The sequence below is a fragment of the Fundulus heteroclitus genome, unplaced genomic scaffold (assembly GCF_011125445.2).
Source record: "Fundulus heteroclitus isolate FHET01 unplaced genomic scaffold, MU-UCD_Fhet_4.1 scaffold_245, whole genome shotgun sequence".
Taxonomy (NCBI): Eukaryota; Metazoa; Chordata; class Actinopteri; order Cyprinodontiformes; family Fundulidae; genus Fundulus; species Fundulus heteroclitus.
This window is the reverse complement of record NW_023396656.1, coordinates 88,723-96,192: the sequence shown is the minus strand read 5'-3', so window position 1 is coordinate 96,192 and position 7,470 is coordinate 88,723.

Below are 7,470 nucleotides of genomic sequence, written 5' to 3'. Positions count from 1 at the left end.
TTTCCCGTAGTTTGAAGACGTTTCGCTTCCTCTCCAGGAAGCTTTCTCAATTCAAAAAGTCTGGAGTAATGTGGAGCATCAAGCTTTATACTACTGCCCAAACAAAGGCCTTGTAATGGCTTAGATAACATGCAAATTCAACAGAAACAGGTCCACCCCTTAGTAATTGGCAGTCGTTAAAGTCATTAAGCCAGCAGATTGAACCGAAACTGGTCCACTCCTCTGTAACGAGGAGTCGTTAGGGTCGTTATTGGCCTGGCTTGCCGGAACGATGTTTTGATCACCCATATGAAGCTGAGAATTGAGGTGATGATTGGCTGGAATTAATCCTACAGCTGTATTATAGGTTTTTGAGAGTTGGAACCTAAGGCCTCCTCCTCAGGTTTAGGTTGGTTTTTCTCTCTTAACGTAGATGGCTTCCTTCACACCCCTTTCAAACCATCTGTCTTCTTTCTCCAAAATGTGAACATTTTGGTCCTCAAAAGAGTGTCCTTTGTCTTCAAACTATGTCTTCAAACTACGAAAAACAAGTCCAGTAGTTTTGTTTTTTACTTTTTTTGGAATGACCATGACCTGGATGACTGAGAATCTTCACCAGCAAATAACGAGATATTTCCCCATTTTTACCAGTTGTTAAAACATCTTAAGACAAAATAAACACATTATGGAGCCTAACCAGCTGTTTGCCTAGGGGGCTTATTAAGCAAGGATTATTTAAAGATTTTCCTCTTACCTACACTAATGAAAAGAAATACGGCCATTTAAATCATTTTGGATCTGGTTGGGATAGCGGAGCGACTGCTAATAGTAAAAGAATGACAGCTTGAAGAAGAAATTGAGGAATGAAGGTTGACTCTGGGGGACATCAACATGAGAATCAAGAGAACATTCTGAACAGGACCATGCATGGGTGTTTTGCTTTAAACACCCATAGCGGTGGCCGAGTGGTTAGAGCAACATGCTTGCACTCAGAGAAGGATGCAAGTACCCAGTTCAATCCCCAGTGCCTGCACTCTGGGTCCCTGAGCAAGACCTTTAACCCCAGATTGCTCCCCGGGCGCCACACATGGCAGCCCACTGCTCCCCAAGGGGATGGGTTAAGATGCAGAAGTGAATTTCATTGTGATGTATGTTTCAATGACAATAAAGATGATATTACTATTAAAGGTGCTGGACTTAAACTGCACAGTTTCACAAACGTGACCTGGACAGGTAGGCGTTCGTGGAGAGATATTTCATTTTATCTACAACAGATTTTAATCTTCTTGGGCCGAGCACACTCCATACAATGGGCTGAACTTAGGCACGCGACACAATCTAATAGACTCTATGGAAATACTGCGAGGCCAGCTTCTGCACACATTCATTCAGGGGAGTAGAGCAGAAAAGTGTGTGTGTGTGTGTGTGTGTGTGTGTGTGTGTGTGTGTGTGTGTGTGTGTGTGTGTGTGTGTGTGTGTGTGTGTGTGTGTATAGCTAATTGCAACAGACCTACAGATAGGAGAGGAGACCTTGAACATTCCTGCTGTTTCTCAGCTCTCAGAAGATTGTGTCAGTGCTGAGAGTTTTGTTTTCAATAAAAAGGAAGTTTCCATCAAATACTATAAAACATACAAAATGAATATTACCACACAGACTAACCAGTATATATCTAATATTAAACACAGCCAATAACCAGTAAATGACTAATGTAAATTTACACACAATCACAAAAGGCCAATTCTAAAAGAAACAAAGAACAAAAAGGACAATAACATAAAATGTCAGCATGCATACTTGTTCACGCCCTCTAAAGTCATTCCTTTGTAGAGCGTTTGGCAGCAGTTCCAGCTGCAGGTGTCTTTGGATCGTTCACTCGCCACATCTTGTCTCTCAGATGAGGCTAAACTGCTCCAGCTAGTTCATGTTGGAGGGTTTTCACTTTTGAACGGCGATCTTAAAGTCTAACCACAGATTTACAACCCGATTGAGGTCTGGACTTTCCAACACATTTAAATGGTTCCTCTTAAACCACTGGAGTGGGGCGCGCTGGTGGCGCAGCAGGTCGATGGGTTTGAATCCGACCCGTGGTCCTTTGCCGCATGTCTCTCCCCCTCTTCCATCCCCCTTCCTGTCAGCCTACTTTCAGAAAAAGTGAGCCACTAGCCGCAAAAAATCCCAAAAAAATAAACACTGGAATGTTACTTTAGCAGTCTGCTTTGGGTCATTGTCCTGCTGGACGGTGAACTCTTCATCTCAGTCTTAAATCACGACTGACACCGGTTCTGTTCCATGGTATCCCTGTATTGAATTGCTTGGCACATTCCATCAGGTCTACTCACCCATATTACGTCAAGGTACGTGGCCAAAAGTCTCTGCTCTGCAGGCCCAATTTCAGTAATCGTGACGGATTTGTTTGTGAGCGGGGCGTTAGCACAATTTACAGAAAATGAAACTTAAAATAGACCTGAAATCGAGTTGGACAGGATAAGCTGCAGGTTTGTTTGTTTTTATTCATTTATTTATAGTCAGAAACATTCAAACTTATCCAACTGGTAATAAGACATCTGGAAAGTCAGGCCTCCTGTTACCTGTGAAATTACCGACTGACAGAAGTGGAAGTTACAGCTGGGCGGACCACACCTATAAAGTATGTAAGAGGAGAAACTAAAGTGAAACAAGAAGCATCCATATTTGGAGTTTCCACCTGACGGTTTTTATAAGAAGCCAGACGACATCCCACCTGCACTCTGAGACGGACGCAGACAGAGGTAAGTCAGGATGACACAAACTTTAAAATGTCTCTAAGAAGCTTTGTTTTTTTTCAGAATTTAGACAAAAATCAGATTCAAATTAGAGACAAGATGTTCTTTAAAGAGTGATACAGTTCGTTCAACAATTATGAATGTTGACCAAACTGTTTCCTGAAAGATGAAACATTTCTACTTGTGACATTCCAGTATTCGATGGAGATCCCCTCCGGTACAAAAACTTCAATAGAACCTTTTTAGCATGGAGTGGAATCCAGAGCTAATGAAAACTAACTCTTTGTATTTTCTGGAATAGTTTACAATGAATCAGCCCAGAAAATTGGTGAGGAGCTTTCAGCATATGACTCCTGACAGATGACATTGCCTGTAGCAGTTTCTTCTTCTGATTGTGTACAGCCTGAATTAGCAGTGTCAGCTCGAATACACAAAGGCAATTATTAACAAAGTTAGTAATTTTAATCAACATCATCTGATTATCAGGCAATAATATCCTAAAGTTATCTGTCTATGTCAATAACTGAGTAATAAACACTTGCCTGCTGAGGTTCAACCAGAGATGAGGGAGTGGATTCTGGCACAGATAGACAGAATAAACATAAACTCTGCAAATTACAAGAATTTATTTTAAAAAAATTAAAACTTCCTGGTAAATAACGTCAAAATGCAAACTGTTTAGCAAAGCTAAACTAAGTGAAATGAGAAAAACAAATACAACTAATAAGCTACAAAGAAAAAGACAATAAAAGCTGAAACCAATAAAACGATGCTGTGATGTCACAGTTCAGACTCATTATTATAAACCATGACTTGTTTTAAGATATTGGAATGAGGTTTAATTAGCTCTAAACTAACAAAATGCTGATAAATATATACAACTTATGCCTGCAGTCAACAGGGTTGAACTATTTAGTGGTATTTAATTGTAACTTTAACTTTTTTACAATTTACATCCAGTTTACAGTTTACAGGAGAAACATTATCATAATATAGGACAATAATTAAAACAGTCTCTGAGTTTGAGAAAACTAAACATATGAAAATTACTTTGGCATTCCCTTTGACATTAAAATACATGAGACTAAATTAAAATTCTGAACCTCCTTTCCTTTTCTAGCAATTCTGACACCAACATGAGCGGCAACATAAGGTTCAGGTTAGATTTGTCTGGAGAGGACTTCTCTCCTACTGGGAGCATAAGCTTCGATAGGGTCCTCCAGCGGGTTACCCTGCTGCTGAATGACCACCAGACCTACATCATGTATCACGGCACCACCCGGGCGTCTGCTCAGCGGATCCTTAAGGCAGGTTTCCGTCAATCTAAAGATGGGATGCTTGGTCCTGGGGTCTACCTCAGCACAGACCTGGAGAAAGCCAGTCGCTACCCTATTAATTGTCCTGAAGAGGACAAGGTGGTCATCGAGGTACAGGTGAACGTGGGGAAGGTGATAGTGATCAATTACCAGAATCACCCTCTGCAGAAGACCTGGCATTATTACAGATACGACACCGCCTGGGTGCCGCCCAACTGTGGAATGGTGAAGAGCGGCCTGGAGGAGAACTGCGTCTGGGATCCCCGTCGAATCGAGATCATTCGGCTTATCGATCCCAGTCCAGCCTGATTGTTCACATGATAACATGTAAAACCAAGCAATAAGTGGTTAATTTTGTACAATCAAATCTATTTCTATATATTTGGATGGATACCATTTTGCAATCTTTGTCATTTTGACCTGAAAAATAAAAGATGTTAGATTAAAATATATCGGTTTCTGGCATTACTGAAAATAATGAAATTTAATTTTATATATGTAACACCAATTCATAATACACGTCATCTCAAGGTTCTTTACAAAGTCAGATTCTATCAAAACCTCCAGATTGGTCAGAAAGTTTCCTCTCTAAGGAAACCCAGCAGGTTGCATCAAGTCTCTCCAAGCAGCATTCACTCCTCCTGAAAGAGCGTAGAGCCACAGTGGACAGTCGTCTGCATTGTTGATGGCTTTGCAGCAATCCCTCATACTGAGCATGCATGAAGCGACAGTGGAGAGGAAGACTCCCCTTTAACAGGGAGGAGAACCTCCAGCAGAACCAGAACCAGGCTCAGTGTGAACGCTCATCTGCCTCCACCCACTGAGGGTTAGAGAAAACAGACCAGCTTTTCAGCGTCCTTTGCTGTTGAGGGAGTTTTTCCAACATGTTTAACAACTCCTCTGCTACCAAACTATTCCTTATAATTCCCATTTTATTGTGGGATAGAGTCTGAAAAGAAACTACCACAGGAATCATCCTGCAAACCTTCACAAACTGGGTCCAAAGTCAGCCCTATTGATCCCATGCAGATCAATTTGAGCAGATTTTCTTAAAGCTCATCTGGGACCCAGTAAGGACCTGCACAGGGTCTCCAACTGATCTTTCCAATGTTTGCTGCATTTACTGTCCCACTGTGAACTCTGGCCCAGTTAGCTCCCATTCAGCCTGAAAAAACCCTTTTGGGGGCCAAAAGCATCTGGGTTATATACATAAAATTGAGCCAGAAGTCCTGGTGTTTCCACAATGGAAGGCTTCTGGTGAATTATAAAAGCTTGTCGATGTTGCACATGTGCATTTTCCCTAAGCTCCTAGAAAGAAAGGAGTCCCCAGCCGGTATATTGTTGCCACCTTGTGGCACAGTTTGAAAGAAGTAGGCGCTTCAGTTGATGAACCTTGTTGAACTTCCTTTTCCATGAATGTTGAAAGCTTCAAAAATCTGTGTCCATCCTTACTAGTTTTAGTAACAATACATAAAAGCACTTCTAAAGTAAGTAACTCAGTGTAAGTCATATATTCATTGCACACAACATGGTGTGTTTAGTGAAGTTATTTGCCTTAAGGTTTACAGATACCTTACAGATAATATTCTGTCTTGCCTTACAGATAATAAGGAAAGTTGAGTGGAAGAAAAAACATTTAACACAAAATGTACAGGATAACCACTGCACTGTGATGAGTGCGTCTGTGTGATGCTATCATGTCAATATGGACCAAACTCTCTAAGGAATGTTTCTGGTACCTTGTTGTTACATGCCTGCAGGCTGGTTGTTTCTCTTTCCCCTCCCCCTTTGTCTCTTCATAGGTACTAGTGAAAGCTGGTGTCAATCTCCCTTGATTGATTCTCACCAACCATGGGCCAACCAGCATCCAGGGAGGCCGTATTTAAGCAGCCCAGCTGGGGAGAGCTAGAGATCTACTAAAAACCATAGATAGAATACAATATAAAGCATTAAGACTTTGTTGTGGAGCGATGAAAAGTACCCCAATTTCAGCTCTACAAGTTGAGATGGGTGAGATGCCGTTGGAGCTTAGAAGGAAACAATTAGCCTTAACTTACTGGGCAAATATTAAAGGACATAAAGAAAGTTATCCTCAATATATTATGTTACAACCTTGTCAAGAAAAAGAAAAAAAGCAAATAAATAGTTTTGGATGGATTATAAAAAATGAAATAAGAGAGATAGGATTAAATCATAGTTTAATTAGTCCTGTGATTGTTATTCCTGTTATTCCACCATGGATAATTGAGATAGCGGAAGTTGATTTAAGTTTACTGGAAAAAGGAAAACAATTAGAAAGAGGTGGAAAATTATATTGGAAATGAGTATGCGGAATATATACAAATATATACAGATGCCTCTAAAATGTCAAATAATAATATAGGAATAGCTTTTATAATTCCGGAATTAGATATTATGAGAAATAAAAGAATAACAGACAAATTGACAGTATATACAGGTGAACTAATGGCTATTTTAATGGCTCTAGAATGGGTTGAGGAAACAAGAGAGAGAGCGGTTGTAATCTGTTCAGATTCAAGTAGTGCATTAGTAAGTATTGTAGAACAAAATTCAGAATCAAGGCAAGATATTATAGTTGATATTAATCAGTTAATGTTTAGGATTAAAAGTTATGGATCTCTGGTCAAATTAGTTTGAGTTCCTGCTCACATTGGAGTAATAGGGAATGAGCTGGCAGATAGTTTTGCTAAGAATGCAGCAAAAAAGTGTATTGTTGATTTAAATATTAAAATGAGTAAAAATGAGGTTAAAAATATTAGTAAAGTGTATATTAAGAATAAATGGCAGGAACAGTGTGATAAAGGAAGGAATGCCAGATTTTATTATAACATCCAAAGAAAAGTTGGAGAATTTAGGAAATGTAGCAGGAATAAAAAAGAAGATATATCTAGATTAAGGTTTGGACATACAGGTTTAAACAGTACTCTTAAAATAATTAATAAACATGATACAGGTTTCTGTAGTTATTGTGGGAAATTAGAAACAATACAACATTTTTTTTTAGAATGTAGTAAGTATGTTCGAGAAAGGGAGGAGTTAATTAGAAATTTAAATAGGAATAAAAATAAGTTAGATATTAGAAGTTTGCTTCAAAGATCATCGGGGGATGTAGTTTTTAATAGTATTTTTAATTTTCTAAGGAGAACAGGTATTATGGGAAGATTATAGTGGTTTTACATCTGATCCATACTCCAGTCTAGAAGGTGGCGGTAATGCACCTGAAAGTTGTTTGCCAACCGCCATAAAAAAAGAAGAAGAAGAAGAAGAAGAAGAAGAGCTAGAGATCCAACTGGTTTTGTTACCTGACGCATGTCTTGTTGCATTTTGTGTGAAGGTTTGTGGTGGGAGTTAGAGGGTGAGGTAAGTTTGGGGTACCCTGTACATTTCATCA